Source organism: Chelonia mydas, chromosome 1 (genome assembly GCF_015237465.2).
Source record: "Chelonia mydas isolate rCheMyd1 chromosome 1, rCheMyd1.pri.v2, whole genome shotgun sequence".
NCBI classification, from domain to species: Eukaryota; Metazoa; Chordata; order Testudines; family Cheloniidae; genus Chelonia; species Chelonia mydas.
The window spans coordinates 201,889,826-201,905,973 of NC_057849.1; the positions used below are offsets into that span (position 1 = coordinate 201,889,826).

Consider the following 16,148-nt stretch of genomic DNA (forward strand, 5'->3'; position numbering starts at 1 on the left):
GAGCTGGTTAAAATTATTCCAACTGAACAGTTTCCCATAGGAAAAGACTGATTTAAATGAAACTACATGACATGACATAATATAATAGTCAAAATGTTCCAGCTATATTACATTAAACTTGAAAGTCTAGGCAATAAAGTCAAAATGAAGTGTTTCAGCCTTAACAAAATATTACAATAAGGTTGAAACAAAATGTAGTTTAGATTTTTTCTAACAAAATTTTGGAATTGCATTCCATGAAAAATTTCAAAATTTGTATTTTTTATTTCCATTTGGAATGACTTTTTAAAATATTTCAGCATTTCCCATGGAACTGGAATTCCAGGTTCCAAATAGCACTATTCTGGACTCCAGTCTTTGGTGGATTCTCATTAAACATTCACCCACATCTATTAAATAGAGGATACTTTACTGGGACTGGCAGGAAAGAAAGCATGCAGCTACTCTTGGAACCTGTCCTACAGGCTAGTTACAAAGGAAAGTAGAGAATTTCCAAATTCCATCCTAGTGTCTAGTCCAGACCTAACAAGCAGGATCCATTTCACTCAATCAGCAGCCAATCATAAATGGAGCCTTTGAATTCCACATCCACAGTGTGCCTTTAAGTGAGTTAGGTTATGTCTACACTTAAAACACTACAGCTGCAGCTGTGAGGATAAGGCAACTTTGTCTGTAGCCATATTGCAAGGCCTAAAGCCTTCATCTGCAGCCAGGTTAAAAGAGCAGCAGCCATTAATTGAGAAGCAGGAAGTCACATCCTCACATTCCATCTAAATTACATTAAAACAATGTAATAGCAGGCTGTTGAGAAGAAGACCCCATCCTAATGACACCCACTATCACCAGATAAAGAAACAGATCTTAAGATGGTTAAAGAAAACTTAGTTTCATAGCCTTATCCATAGCTGTGGTTGTGAAATCCTCATTTCTTTAATGTTTTGTCATTATGGGCCCCACTTCCCTATTGTTTGTCTGTATGGTCTCTGTCTGGTTCTTTAATTGTTTCTGTCTGTTACATAATTAATTTTGCTAGGTGTAAATTAATTAAGGTGGTGGGGTATGATTGGTTAATAAAATAATTGGTTAAGGTATAGCTAAGCAGGGCTCGAGTTTCAGTATATAAACTGGGTCCAAAAGAAAGTTCCTTGGAAATCAGCTCTAGGACACAGCCCCAAGAATGGCTCTGGCAGACCCCAGTACTCTACCTATGACACTGTGCAGAAACTGGAGTCCCCAGATAGACCTGATTAATACTAGCCATGAAGAACAGTTCATCTGTCTTATTGGGAGTGGTGAGCACTGTTTGTGTAGTATGTGCATTCTGTTTTTGGTGATTGTTAACAAATAGAGGCTAAGGATATTACTGTATAAGGCTCTTTCACTGGTAAAAGACCCTGTAAACCTCCAAAAGATTAAGCTCTGAGTCCAAAGGGAAAGGGTGCTTGCCCAGAGCCCATGGAGGAGTAGAGCCTGGAACTCACGGAGGAGTAAAGTTAGGTGCCTTTTGCCTGGATCCCTAGGAACAGGGAAAGAGTGGGGGTGTCTAAATGAAGAGGGTTATGCCTTGAGCCACAGGAACTGGGTAAAGGTGGGTGCCCTAGAGTGTGAGTAATTGAGAATTTTGTGTGGGTAACATCAGTGTACAGCGATGGGAGGAGTTTTCCCATTGTTGTCGTTAATCCACCTTCCTGAGAGAGATGGTAGCTAGGTCAATGGAAAAATTCTTCCATTAACCTAGAACTGTCTACACTGGGAGTTAGGTTGTCTTAACTATGTTGCTCAGGGTATAGATTTTTCACACCCAAGCAACACAGCTGGGTCAACCTTATTTTTTAGTATAAAGCAGGCTAAAGTCAGGGACAGGATGGGGAGCAATTCCTCTGCTATTAGCAGAGGAGGGGGAGCTGTACTTCCCATTACTTTAACAATGGCCAAAAGCAAGGTTATGTCTACACTGAAACACACTACAGTAGTGCAACTGCACTGCTGTAGAACTTCAGTGTAGACACTACCTATGCTGAAGGGAGGGGTTTTCCCATCACCATAGTTAATCCACATCCCTGAGAGGCGGGAGATAGGTCGACAGAAGAATTCTTCCACCGACCTACCATTGTCTACACCAGGGTTAGATTGGTATAACAACATCTCTCAGAGGGGTAGATTTTTCACATCCCTCAGAGATGTAGATATGCCAATGTAAGTTTTCAGTGTAGACCAGCACCAAGTTAAAGGGGTTTTTAAATGTTAGAGGGTCATTTGTCTACTCATCTCACATAGGGCTTGTCTACACTGGGAATTTACATTGGCATAGCTATATCACGTGGGGTGAAAAATCCACACCTCTAAATGACATAGTTAAGTTGGCCTAACCCGCAAGTAGACAGTGTTAGGTTGATGGAAGAATTCTTCCATCGACTAGCTACCGCTTCCAGGGGAAGTGAATTATCTAAGGCAGGGGTCTCAAACTCAATTTACCTTAGGGCCAGTGCCAGTCCTCAAAGCCTCCCAGCGGGCCAATAATGTCACTCATGCTGCCCATAACCTTCCCCCTAAAACTCTGCCCTCTCACCTGCCTAAGGCTCTGGGAGGGAGTTTGGGTGGGGGAAAAGGTCTGGGGTAGGGGATTGGGGTGCAGGTTCTGGGGCGGAGTTTGGGTGCATAAGGGGTGAGAGGTTGGACTCTGGGAGGGAGTCTGTGTGGGTGAGGGAGTCTGGGGTGCAGGCTGTGGGATGGAGTTTAGGTGTTTGGTGCAGGCTCTGGCCTGGGGCAGGGGGAGGGGGTGCAGGCTCTGGGAGGGAGTTTGGGGGCTGGGTGTGTGTGGGGAGGAGGTGCAGGCTCTGGGAGGGAGTTTGGGGGTGGGAGAAGGTGTGTGGGAAGGGGGTGGGGGTGCAGGCTCTGGGAGGGGGTTGGGGGTGTGGTGCTTACCCGGGTCTCTAAGGCAGGGTGGGGCAGGCCAGGGGCCTCTGCGTGCTGCTGCCCGCAGGCACTGCCCCCGTAGCTTCCCATTGGCCTCAGGGGCAGCGCACGTAGGTACAGCCCCGCCCCGGGGCTGCAGAGAGGGGCCGGCAGACACATGGAGTGAGCAGGCAGAAGCCACTCACTCCGCTGCGCTGCCAGTGGTGAGTGGGGCCACGGGCCATTTTAAACAGCCTGTGGGGGGAGGGAAGAGACCTGGCCCCAAAACGCTGGAGCCCTGCGGGCCACATTGGGGAGGTTCGTGGGCCGCACATGGCCTGCGGGCCAGGAGTTCGAAACACCTGACCTAAGGTGATAGGAGAACCCATCCCATCAGTATAAGTAGTGTCTACACTGAAGCACTATACAGGGGCACCATTTCAGATTTTTTGGTGGGGGGAGGACTTTGACCATGATTCCAGGGACTACGTAGGCACCTGAAAACTCTAGTATTTTTGCAGATAACTTAGAAATCAGTTACAGGAGCACTATATCTAATTCCTATATAAAGAAAGAAAAAATATATACAAACACCAACTAAAGCCATATTTTAAGTTTATATGTAAATTTAGAACAATCAGGAGATAATACTGCAAAATATTCCCAATCCCAAACCTTGACATATCAGTTTTGGAGCCTTAACACAGATATCGAAACACAAGTTTGATACTTTGTACACTATCTTTAGTAGCAATAAATAAAATCTGCTTACTTTCTCTAACAGACACGCTCTGTTACTGCTATTATCTACTCTAGTTTAGTCAATTGTTTTTCACACCATCAAAAACATATTTATTTAATTTTAACATACGATTAAGGTTTTTTCCTCTTTTATTAAGAATGGGAATTAATTTTTCTAATTATTTTGGCATTTGTGTTTACCGATCACAATCATGCATGGGACTTGCTAACATTTGACTCCATCATTACTATTAGACTTGGAACCACATTTTTGTACGAATTTTAAGTTATTTTACAGATATAATTAAAAATACAATTTGCAAATAAGTGACCTTCATCTGCACAGTGTCTAAAGTTATGTGTTTAGCTAACTTTTTTAAACTGGCACTGCTAAGGTGAGTACAAGCTAAATTTACATTCTAGAAGGATATTATTATTTGATTGTACCACTTTAAATAATGACAAAGCGCAATATGGTAATAAAAGTAATAATGATAATTACTCCAGCCAGGACAGGTTAGGCATTTTAGAACTCACTACTCAAAGAATTAAATTTAAGCATAAGAGAGAAATAAAATTATGAAATGCATAGACTAGTCAAAAAACTAAAATAACAGCACTTTGAAAGAATAAAATTACAGAGGATATATGTGCATTGCGCATTTCAACAGGAAGCACCAAGAAGTAGTTTAGTTAGTTGAGTGAGTCGTGTAAGGGAGACTCTGTGTGTGTGTTGGGGGGAAGTGTGAGGGAGACTGTGGGGTGGGGGGGGAAATGTGTGTGGGAGACTGCGGGTATGTGCCTGAGCTATCTCTTTAAGCCATGCACTTGGGAGCCTGAATGCTTGTTTGGTGCAGCTGTAGCTCCCACTCCTGACCCAGAGGCAGCTGCACAGACAGGCTCCCCATCCTCCCACCCCAGCTCAGCAGAGACCAGGTACACAGATGGGGGCAGAAGGACACCCCAGCACAGCAGATCAGGAGTTAGGCTTCTGGTCCTGAGCAGCATGGCCAATGGTGGCCCCATGGCTAGGGGAGCAGAGCAGCTTGGCTGCAGATGGCAGTGGGGAGAGGAGGGGCAGCATATTCACTCCTGCTGCAAACTTCACCCAAATGTTACGAAACTTGAGGGGGGGCAGGTGCCCCCCCACCTTCCTTAAATGGCTTCCCTGGCACTACAGTGGCACAGTACAGCACTGCAGCTGTGCTGGTGTAGTGTGTCAAGTGTAGACAAGCCCATACATAAAATGGTGAGAACTAGTCAGATGGTAGAAAAGTAGATGGACTTCTCACTTGGAACAGTCATCTGCAAATGTGGACACTCTAAAATTGCCAGTATCAGTGTTATCGTTTATGTCCCAGAGTAATAGGGACATGCACTTCATTAATAACATCACACTCTTTTTGCCTTCCTATGGCTGTAGGTCACATGCTCTGGACTCACTTCAGCTCACTGGTTCCTGCTCCATCACTGTGTGTCATGAGGCAGAGCATATGAACCAGTGTGGTCCGTACCTTCTCTTTCATGCAGATAAAGGGGCAGAAGGGGAGGATACAGCAGCCAAGGCCTGCTGCTTTCAGGTGTGAGGAAATCTGCCAAATGCTTCTTTTTGCGGCAGGGCCAGTGAGGCTGTGGAGTCGCCAGGGCTTTCTGGAGGCTGATGGTCTGTGGAAACCATGAAGCCATTTCCTACAAGCCTTAGGCCATCTGTGCACCTTCTGAACCCTGGCTGTATCTCAGACAGCACTGCCAGAAAGGTGTAAAAGCTGCAGAGACACAATTGCTGAGGCCTGAAGCAGCAGTAACATCAGCTCCATATACTTTGGCTCTTTTCCTCAATGGCCAAGTCGAACACCCCAATGTGACACATAGCAACTCCACCGTGTAAATATCATGACAAGCTTCATTAATGCTTGGGGACACTAGTCTGCACTGGCATTCTGTAGCACCTGACAGCAAGATGGGGCTTCAACCATGCCAACTCCCATGCTTCCATACAGTAAAACAACTATATGCACCCAGTCGTGAATGACTTGTTTGTTCTTGTTGTCATTGATTTTAATTACAAGTCCCTGTGAAAGAGCAGTGTGTGTGTCTCCACTGTACCAGGCTGCAGTAACAGGGAGAACAAAATAGCTGGTATCTTGACATAGAGGAGGAGTTCTTAGAAGTATACAGGTACAATATACAGAAAACAAAAGACATCACAGCTCCAGCTTATCTAATAAACCCCTTGAGCTCGCCACTCTAGCAGTGAACCTTTTCACCGGGATGCTTTTTGCACATGCCTTATTAATCCTTCACTCTGGCTGCTAAAAGCTTCTTACTATGCAGTCTAAAAGGCTTGTTGTAAAGCCCTGGGAAATAGGTTCTATAATGCAAGGCCTGGTTGCTAACAGACATGCCCACAAATCTAAGAGCGGCAATATCTCTGTTCAGACTTAGGACGTGCACTAAATTAGCTACCATTTGCATTATACAAAATCTGATGTTCTGGATGAAAGGCAATGTGTCTGGGAAAAACAAAGAAACCTGCTCAGGACTGTAGCAACGCAACAGAACATTCACTGATACCTGGAGCTGCTGGGGAGTCCACCAAATCAAGGAACTGTTTTAATTTCAATAGCAGTGAAAGGCTATTTAAGGGTCCCGTGCTCCATACTGTGGTGATGAGCATAATAGATAGATAGATGTTTCCCTACATGGGAATGAACCACACAGAGGACTGGAGTCTATACAAGGTTTAACTTATAGCATTTCTCATTCTTCCATCAGAGGGCAGGGTTTGCTCCCCTGCAGAAGTGGCACGGGGTTAATACTGAGAATACCCCTACATTTGAGTGGATCTTGGAGTTTCTGCCAGAGGCAAACACCTCCACATGGGTCTCTTTCCCCTGCAGTACCACTTACCTTCCCATGTTCCTTGAAGGCATAGTCCCATTGGCAGCCCCCAAAAGCCCCTCATTAGGAGGAAGGGGTCTCGGACATGGAGGGGGATGCCACAGAAGTTAATGTAGAGTCTCTCTTGTGACGCTTTGCCCTGATGCATCCCACCTGCAGAGCTGGAACACCACAGAGACCCCACAGTGGGACTTCTATGGGATTAGAATGAAGGAGCTGCATGCCTTAGAGGTGACTCTCCCTGCCCCAACCCAGACCCATTGGCTTAGTGTCCCCTATGCACACATAAGTGGGGAAGAACATTTGGCTCTATGACACAATGGCAACATCCCAGCAAAAAAAGTTGTCTTGAGATGGCTATTTTCACAGTCCTGTTCAGGGAGCGTTTTCAGAGTGGATTGCAGGAGCTACACAACCAAATCCACTATCTGTTCATGTGAACTCTGCTGTGTAAATCTTGGCAAATCACCACCACCACAGACACTAGCCAGGGGTGCGCAAACTTTTTGGCCCGAGGGCCACATCTGGGGATGGAAATTGTACGACAGGCCATGAATGCTCACAAAATTGGGAGTTGGGGTGCAGGCTCCGGGGTGGGGCCAGAAATGAGGAGTTCAGCATGCGGGAGGAGGCTCTGGGCTGGGGCAGGGGTGCGGATGCGGGGGGTGAGGGCTCCAGATGGTGGTGCGGGGTCTGGGGTGCAGGAAGGTGGGACTGAGGGTTCGGAGGGTGGGAGGGGGATCAGGGCAGGGGTGCTGGAAAGGGTCAGGGGTGCAGGCTCCAGGTGGCGCTTACCTCAAGCAGCAGCATGTCCCCTCTCTGGCTCCTACATGGAGGCGTGGCCAGGGAGCTCTGCACGCTGCCCTGTCCGTAGACGCCGCCCCTGCAGCTCCCAACCCAGTCGTGGTTGCCGGCCAATGGGAGCTGCGGGGGCGGAATTTGGGGCGGGGGCAGCGTGTGGAGCCCCCTTGCTGCCCTACGCGTAGGAGATGGAGGGGGGACACTCTGGTGCTTCCAGGAGCCCCATGGTGCCACAGCATGCACAGAGTGGGACAAGCCCCCGACCCTGCTCCCCGGCAGGAGCTCAAGGGCTAGATTAAAACATCTGAAGGGCCAGATGTGCCCCTGGGCCATAGTTTGCCCACCCCTGCACTAGCCTGACTCACAGTGTTCAAAGCATGGGGGAATTAAGTGGGGTCTCACTTTGCATGGCTTGAAGTCTTGAAAGCTGATATCATTTGGGAAACTGAAAGGAAGTCTCTTTAGGAACAGCTCTGCCAGTGCATCACAGATCTTGTTTCCAATTTGCTCTCTCACCGTGCAGGGTGTTTGCATGGCAACAAGATCCTTGCTTCAGGATTACTGCTGTTTATTAGCACTATAGGGGAGGCTGCACACTTGGCAGATATATTAAAAACAAGTTCCCTGCCCAGAGAAGTTCACAGTCTAAATGCATTTTCTACTCACCCTTCCATTTTGCACTTCGCTTCCTTAACCTGCAGACCTTGGAGGATCTCCGTAGGGTTCAGGGTTCATGAACCTGGAAGCAGCTGTGAGGGAGAAGCAGCCAGGTTCCTCTTTATTTCTCCTCCTCTGAAATTCATGGAAGAAGTGGGTGCAAGTTAATATAATCTGGAGCTGCACTAACTTGTGCTGCTTTGCCCTTTGCACTGTGGAATTCCCGCCCCTCCTTTGTGGGTGGAAGTAGGGCTCAGGGTCTTCTGTCTGAAAGCATAGTTCCTGGGCTTAGGAATATGGAGGTCCTTGCTGGTTGCCCACCCAGCCCCCTCTAGTTTCAGAGCCTGAACCCCACAGAGTTCATGTAGGGGAGCTGGTACACATAAGGCAGCATGGGACTCTGAATAAAGTTCATCTCTCTGAGCTACTGCTGCTTATTTTCCACCTGACGTCACAATCCTTTGTGACATCACCAGTTCCCCCCCACACACACACACTGTCTGTCCTCCCCCACCCACCATTATTAAATACTATACATAGCAAAAAGTGCCAGATTGATACCCCTGGATTCTGAAGTCCTGCGCCAACAACATCAGGGAAAGCTCCCCCCACCCAACAGCCCCTCCAATGTATCTCACCCCTGCCCAGCACAAACCTCCTCAAGGGGAATTCAGTCTCCGTAGCCCATTCGGTCGCTGGCCTTCCTGCTGAACCTGCCAAAAAGAGAGCAACTGTATTTTTTTTTATGTAAAAATAACAAAAAAAACACCCATCCAAAGTTCTAGCTACCCTAATGTACATTTACAATACAATTTAATTACAGGCAGCATTAAAATATCCAATGCTGTACTTTGGTTTACTATTTGGGACATGCACACCTGTCACACTAAGCACTGGACTGAGGGCCACCTACTCCGTTCACACAAATGCCACCCAACAGCCAGTGGATGGCTGGAGCTTTAATTTACAACTACAGCTGGTCACATTTTATGTGCAAAATATATCTTCAAACCAACATAGGCCTTTTGTCCCTTGTTCATGGACTCTGCCAAATTCCCAAATTCCTCATGTGTGAACTTTTCAGGCTGTGAGGTGTTCACTATTCTGAGACCAGTCGTACGTCATGAAAAGCGCATGGTATTGTTTCTGCTCCCTCATTAAATCACTGAAACTTTTTTGAGCAAAAAGAATAATAAATAACCAATATGGAATAGTGACTAATGAAGACTCTTTCTATCAATGAATGATAAATTAAGGATCCTTCTATACTGACTACTGATAAATACTCTTGATCAACAACTATTTAGGTGAATATATGAGTATTTGTGTGAAGATTAGCTATTTCCCATTCCCCTGGACAAAAAGCCATAATTAAAAGACACAAACGTGATCAAACTAAACAGCCATTTAGAATGCTGAAGAACGCTTGAAAACACATTGTTTTTTGTAGTATCCTATGTGCTATAGTTATGACTGATCTGAATTGGATTCACACAGGTGATATAAGAGGTAAAAGGCTGCATAGTACTTTACCAATTCCCTGAGCCAGCCATCAGGGCTTGTTTCTGTGGAAAAGATTATAAGACAATCAGCCAAGATTTACACCTATAGGTGGCAACTCAGAACTTCCAAACAAAAAATATTGTGATTCCCAGCAAATGCTCATAGTGCTAAAAAAATACCAGGGGAAGTAAAGAAACAGAAAGGGTCTGCTTATATAAGCAGAAATGTCTTGAAATAGAAGGTTTTTGAAAGTTTACCAAAGGCACTGGCAAGTCTTTAATGGGCATCTTAAACATCTGCTTTTTCTCTCTTTTTCTGACAAATTCGATCTGCATACACATCAACTTTCCGCAAAGGTATGGAGCTATCAGGCAACCACCAGTGGAAATTCAAAAAGATAATGGGAACTATTAAAAGTGAAGTAAAGTTCAAAACAAACAAGGGGTCTTCTGCCAGGAACTTGGTAGAATTCTCCCTGCAGGGCAGGTGAAATCTGAAGGCTCTGAAGCTGAGGTTGGTTATACTGGTCAGTGTCCTCGCTCTCTGTTCAGCTGTGCATGTTGCAGCTTACAATGGAGATTCCCTTTTGGAAAATCCCTTCCAGAATTTAAGAAGGAACAATAATCTTGCTGCAGAATGTTTGAACACACTGACAGACTCCTGTAGCAGGGGCTTTGATTCTCTATTGCATTCCATAGGATATTTTGAACATTCTTTGAAAGGACCCCATTCTCCAATTCTACTAGCTATTTGAGAAATTTTTATTAATCCCTATTTAATTCCATTAGAACTCTACTGACTTCATCCCTGTTAAATTCCTCAGAACCTTGCCCTAAATGATGTTCCAAACCCATGAAAATGAGGACTGCAGCATCATTCTACACTCCACTGTGGGATAGAGCATGCAAAAATGAGTTAGGCAAGTAGACTGGACTGAACAGCTCAAGGATCTGAATGTGGAGGAGGCCTGGAATTACTTTAAATCAAAGTTGCAGAAAGTATCTGAAGCCTGCATCCCAAGTAAGGGGGGGGGGGGATTTCTAATGGAAAAATTCATGCAGACCAAGCTGGATGAGCAAACATCTCAAATAGGTGATTCAGAGAAAGCAGAAAGCCTGCAAGGCATGGAAGAGGGCACGGATCAGGAAGGAAAGCCTCCTCTTGGAGGTCAGAAAGTGTAGGGATAAAGTGAGAACTGCCAAAAGGCAAGCAGAGTTGGACCTTGCAAAGGAAATTAAAACCAACAGTAAAAGGTTCTACAGCCATATAAATAAAAAGTAAATAAGGAGCGTGGAAGTGGGACTGTTAAGCACTGAGGATGGGTGAAAATTAAAGATAATCTAGGCATGGCCCAATACCTGAACAAATACTTTGCCTAAGTTTTTAATGAGGCTAATGAAGAGCTTAGAGGTAGTGGCAGTGTGGCTAATGGTAATGAGGATATAGTGGAAGAAATGACCACATCCAAGGAGGAAGTCAAACTCAAACAGCTTAATGGGACTAAATTGGGGGGGAGGCCCAGATAAACTTCATCCATGAATATTAAAGGAACTGGCACATGAAATTCTAAGACCAATAGAAAGGATTTGTAAAGAATCTGTAAACTCGGGGGTCATATCCTATGACTGGAGAATTGGTAATATAGTTCCTATTTTTAAGAAAGGCAGGAAAAGTGACTCAGGAAATTACAGGCCTGTTAGTTTGACCTCAATTATATGTAAGGTCTTGGAACAAATTTTGAAAGAGAAAGTAGCTAAGGACATAGAGGTAAATGGTAATTGGGATAAAATACAACACGGTTTTACAAAAGGTAGATTGTGCCAGACCAACCTGATCTCCTTCTTTGAGAAAATAATGATTTTGTAGACAAAGGAAACACAATAGATGTAATCTATCTGGATTTCAGTAAGGCATTTGATAGTTCTGCATGGGAAATTGTTAGTTATATTGGAGAAGACAGGGATTAATATGAAAATTGCAAGGTGCATAAGGAACTGGTTAAAGGGGAGACTATAAAGGGACATACTGAAAGGTGAACTGTCAGGCTGGAGAGAGGTTACTAATGGAGTTCCCCAGGGATCAGTCTTGGGACCAATCTTATTTAACATTTTTATTAATGACTTTGGCACAAAACGTGAGAGTGTGCTAATGAAATTTGTGGATGACCGAAAGTTGGGAGGCATTACCAATACAGAGGACTGGAATATCACAGAAGAAGATCTGGACAACCTTGAAAACTGGAGTAATACAAATGGGAAGAAATATAATAGTGGAAAATGCAAGGTCATGCACTTAGGGACTAACAACAAGAATTTTTGCTATAAGCTGGACACTTATCAGTTGGAACTGACAGAAGAGGAGAAAGACCTGGATGCATTGGTTGATCACAGGATCACTATGAGCCGCCAATGTGTTGCATCCATGAAAAAAGGGCTAATGCAGTCCTAGGATGTATCAGACAAGGTATTTCTAGTAGAGACAGGGAAGTGTTAATACCATTATACAAGGCATTGGTGAGACCTCATCTGGAATACTGTGTGTAATTCTAGTCTCCCATGTTTAAGAAAGATGAATTAAAGCTGGAACAGGTGCAGAGAAGGGCTACTAGGATGATCAGAGGAATGACAAACCTACCTTATGAGAGGAGACTCAAAGAGCTTGGCTTGTTTAGCCTAACCAAGCTAAGGCTGAGGGGAGATATGATTGCTCTCTATAAATATACATCAGAGGGATAAATACCAGGAAGGGAGTGGAGTTATTTGAGTTAAGCGCCAATGTTGATCCAAGAACACATGGATATAAACTGGCCATCAATAAGTTTAGGCTTGAAATGAGATGAAGGTTTCTGACCATCGGGGGAGTGAAGTTCTGGAACAGACTTCCAAAGGGAGCAGTGGGGGCAAAAAACCTAACTGGCTCCAAGACTGAGCTTGATAAGTTTATGGAGCAGATGGTATGATGAGGCTGCCTACAATGGCATGTGGCTGATCTGACTGCTAGCAGCAAATATCTCCAACAGCCAGCAATGGAACACTACATGGGGAGGGCTCTGCAGCATTGGGCACAGCTCACCTGCAGGTTCAAACTAGCGTTAATGGTCAATTATCTGTAATTTGAAGTCTTTAAATCATGATCTGAGGACTTCAGTAACTCAGCCAGAGGTTATGGGTCTGTTACAGGAGTGGGTGGGTGAGGTTCTGTGGCCTGTGATGTGCAGGGGGTCAAGTCAGATGATCATGATGGTTCTTAAAGTCTATGAGTCTATAACTTTTTTCTTGAAAAGTTTTCAGTTTTAAAACACATTTATGCAAACTGAAACATGTTGAGGTTTTGTTTTCCCCATCTCTCTCTTTCGCCTCCTTTTCTATTCATCCCACTATTCTCAGGGACTAAATGGAAAAAGAGGAGGAAAAAGGCGGCCAGGGGTGGGGTGGAGTATCCAAACCAAACTTTTTTTCTTGAAAAAACAGAACATTCCTAAAAAATGGAATTTTTCATTTTTTTAAAAAGGCATTTTTTGGTCAAAAACTGTTTTGACCAGCTCTAATTATATATTGTCGTTATTACTATCATCACAATCAACCCAGGGTGCCCTCAACTGGCTCCAATCATGTCCATTTTCTTGTTTCTGATCTTCTTTTTGGAGGACGTTGCCTGGATTCAGAGAACTCTCTCTCGAGCCAAGAGTGATGCGTCAGAGCAGAAGGATACAGCTGCGCTATCATCCCCCAGTGGCTGAGTTTTAACCAGTGTCCCAGCTGACATTCTAGCTGTGCAGCAAATTGTCCACTTAGCTTCAAGCAACTTGGATCCACGTCTGTCTTTGCTGGTAACGTATGGGACCTTTTTTATTAATCAGAGAGCAAATTGCCAAAAGCCCTTAAACAAGTTATAGTCAGGCCTCTGCAGAGGAAACCAATACTGATCACTAATATCCTGGCCAAGTACTACCTACCCCCTAACTTTCCCTTTCCTCAAATGATAATGCAGCAGGTAGTGACAGGCCAACTCCAACAAGATCTGATAAGCTCAGGCGTCTTGGAACCCATGCAGCTGGGCTTCAGGCTGGACCACAGCACAGAAAAGACACTGATCATAGGGACTGACACTCCACTCCGAGCAATGGGGAGAGGCCAGATGTCCTTGCTGACAATTGCTTGATCTTTCAGTGACCTTCAATCCTATTCATCATGAAATGTTGACAAGACTGTAAGACCAGCTAGGGATTCTCATCACTTTTTTCAAAATTATCACAAGCAAATACTGCTGCATGAGGGGATCTCCCTCTGAGGGGGTCTCAGCTGTGGGCTCCTTCAGGCCTCAACCCTGTTCAGTATCGAAGTGAAGTTGCTGGGAGACAGTGAGACCATATAAGCTGCAGTACGAGCTGTAAGCCAAAAATAATCTGTTCTATGGCTCTTTTTCATTGAATCCAGACATAGCTGTTGGCAAGGCTCATCTAATGGTTGGCAGAGACTAAGATCTGGATGAAAGCCAGGTGGCTGTAGCACGAACTAGACAAGATCGAGGCAACACTGTCTGAAACAGGATGTGGTCTGACAAAATCTATAAGCCATCAACTGGGGATATCTGCCCAACCATTGTCAAAGTGGTCTGCAGTCCTGCGATCTTACTAGAGCCATCACTACTTCCAGATTCCCAGAAATACCTTTTCTATCTACAGCTGCCACACAACTATAAAAACCATGTCTGAAAACAGAGAAATAAGTCCACTCAGAACTTCATAGAACAGTGCACTATTTTCACAATGTATCTAATTAAACGAATGTGGGAACCTAAGATCAAAGGCTCAGCCTTAAGTGAAGTGGGTCTGATCTCTGGGATGAGGACAAATGGTTATGGAGCTGATTCAGCACCCTTCTGCAGGAGATAGCTCTGCCTCTCTCTAGATGAGGGGAACTTCACTATGAGCCAGACTGCTGGGCTAGCTGACCGGGGAGAAGCACTGCATCCCTGACTGAGAGAGACTGTTGAAGAAACTAGGGAGCACCCAGCAGTGTGTGAACTTTTACTATTTGACTATAAGGATGTTATGGAGCTAGTCCCCCTCCATCCCCACCCAGAGGGACCTGAGGCTGTGACAGAATGCTGCAAAAGGTCCACAAGGGGGTGCTACTCCAGGTGAGCCATTACAGACAGTTTGGACTGTCGGGGCCATGTCCCAAACTGAAGAGATATAGGTAGGAAGTAGCCCAGGGCAGTGGACTTTGACTCTTTGCCAGGGGGCACTCCCAGTGTTGCTTCACACAGGGTCCTGGGCTGGGACCCAGTAAGGAGGGAGGGCTGGGTTTCCCTACCACACCCTCTTAGGGAATGAGGCCCAGATGTGAGTGGAGGAGAGAAGATTTCAGCCTAAGGTCAGAGAAGGCCTGGCCAGGGAAGCAAGGGACCAGGACATCAGGTGCGCTAGCTGCTATGCTGTCTGGCCCTCTGAGCACCCTATCACAAGCTCCTTTGGGGAGAATCTTTAGTTTAACAATGCCAACACCACCTAGGTCCAGTCTGATAACTAAAGCCACTAAAACAGCACTCAGCAACAACTGTGGTGGACATGAGAACTGGCTTTACTGACACAAAAAGTTTTGGACACAGTACCGCTTGCCTGTCTCTGATGAGAAGATGATGTGGTAGTCACCAGCAGGATAGGCATACAACCCTATGATTTGGTTTAAGGTCTCATTCAACTGATATTATATCTAATCCAGGGGTTCTCAAACTTCACTGCACTGTGACACTCTTCTGACAACAAGACCCCCGGGGGGGGGGGGGGGGGGGGGAGAGAAGGGTGGCCAAAGCCTGAGCCTGCCAAAGCCGTGTGTGTGTGTGTGTGTGTGTGTGTGTGTGTGTGTGTGTCGGGGGGGGGGGGGCAAAGTCAAAGCCCGAGCCCCACCACCCTGGGGGTGGGAGGGGGAATCTGAAGCCCAAGGGCTTCAGCCCCAGGCACAGGGCCTGTAACTTGAGCCCCACCCCCAGGGTGGTAGCCCTCAGGCTTTGGCCCTGGGTGGTGGGACTCAGGCTTTGGCTTCAGCCCTGGGCCTCAGCAACTCTAAGCTAGCCCTGGCAGAGCCGCCCAGATTTTCCCAGAATGCACTACAGGCAGGCAGCATGGTAGAAATGGACACACAAACTTGGTTAACTCATGGCTGTGTTGTAGGTAAAAGTCATCTGTGTTTGTGGTAAAGAGGGCAGATGAGTGTCAGAAGCTAGTAACAAAACCACCGTTATATACTCACAGTGTGGATGCTGACCTAGGAGATGCAGACCTTTGCTTTTTGCACTTTTTAGCAACAAAGGTTGAAACAGAGCAAGGAATAGATCAGCTTCTTTTTAAACCTTTAGTTTCAAGAGCAGTGTGCAGCAGCCAGCCTGCAACATAAGCAATGTCTGGATTCTAGAGAGTCAGAGACACAACAAATGAGGGTAAGTGCAGGATTCGGGAGGGGAAAACAAAGCCTGTAACTCATTTCAGATTGATGATGTTACTACAAAGTTCTCCACTAGCTGGAGCTGTTGTAGTCTGCATTAGAAAAACCATCACTGATTTTTCTGTTTTAACCTGCAGTGTCAGTTTTGCTCTACTTTGTGCATGTTTTGAACATTTATGATTGAAATCTTGAGCTTTTACTGAA

At 45.4% G+C, this 16,148-nt stretch overlaps 2 long non-coding RNA genes across 2 annotated transcripts in view; one reads left to right on the forward strand and one right to left on the reverse strand.

Annotated features, from left to right (window-relative positions):
• LOC122464180 overlaps window positions 1-16,148 on the reverse strand; it is a 69,075-nt gene that overhangs the window by 35,363 nt on the left and 17,564 nt on the right. Inside the window, exons 2-3 of the long non-coding RNA XR_006288111.1 lie at window positions 8,651-8,708; window positions 8,005-8,130 (exon numbers count right to left, since the gene is read on the reverse strand). This is a non-coding gene — a long non-coding RNA (uncharacterized LOC122464180). The remainder of the gene's footprint in view (window positions 1-8,004; window positions 8,131-8,650; window positions 8,709-16,148) is intronic.
• Window positions 1,140-5,757, forward strand: LOC122464179. Its single transcript, XR_006288110.1, has 2 exons — window positions 1,140-1,292; window positions 5,060-5,757. It is a non-coding gene; the product is annotated as an uncharacterized LOC122464179 (long non-coding RNA).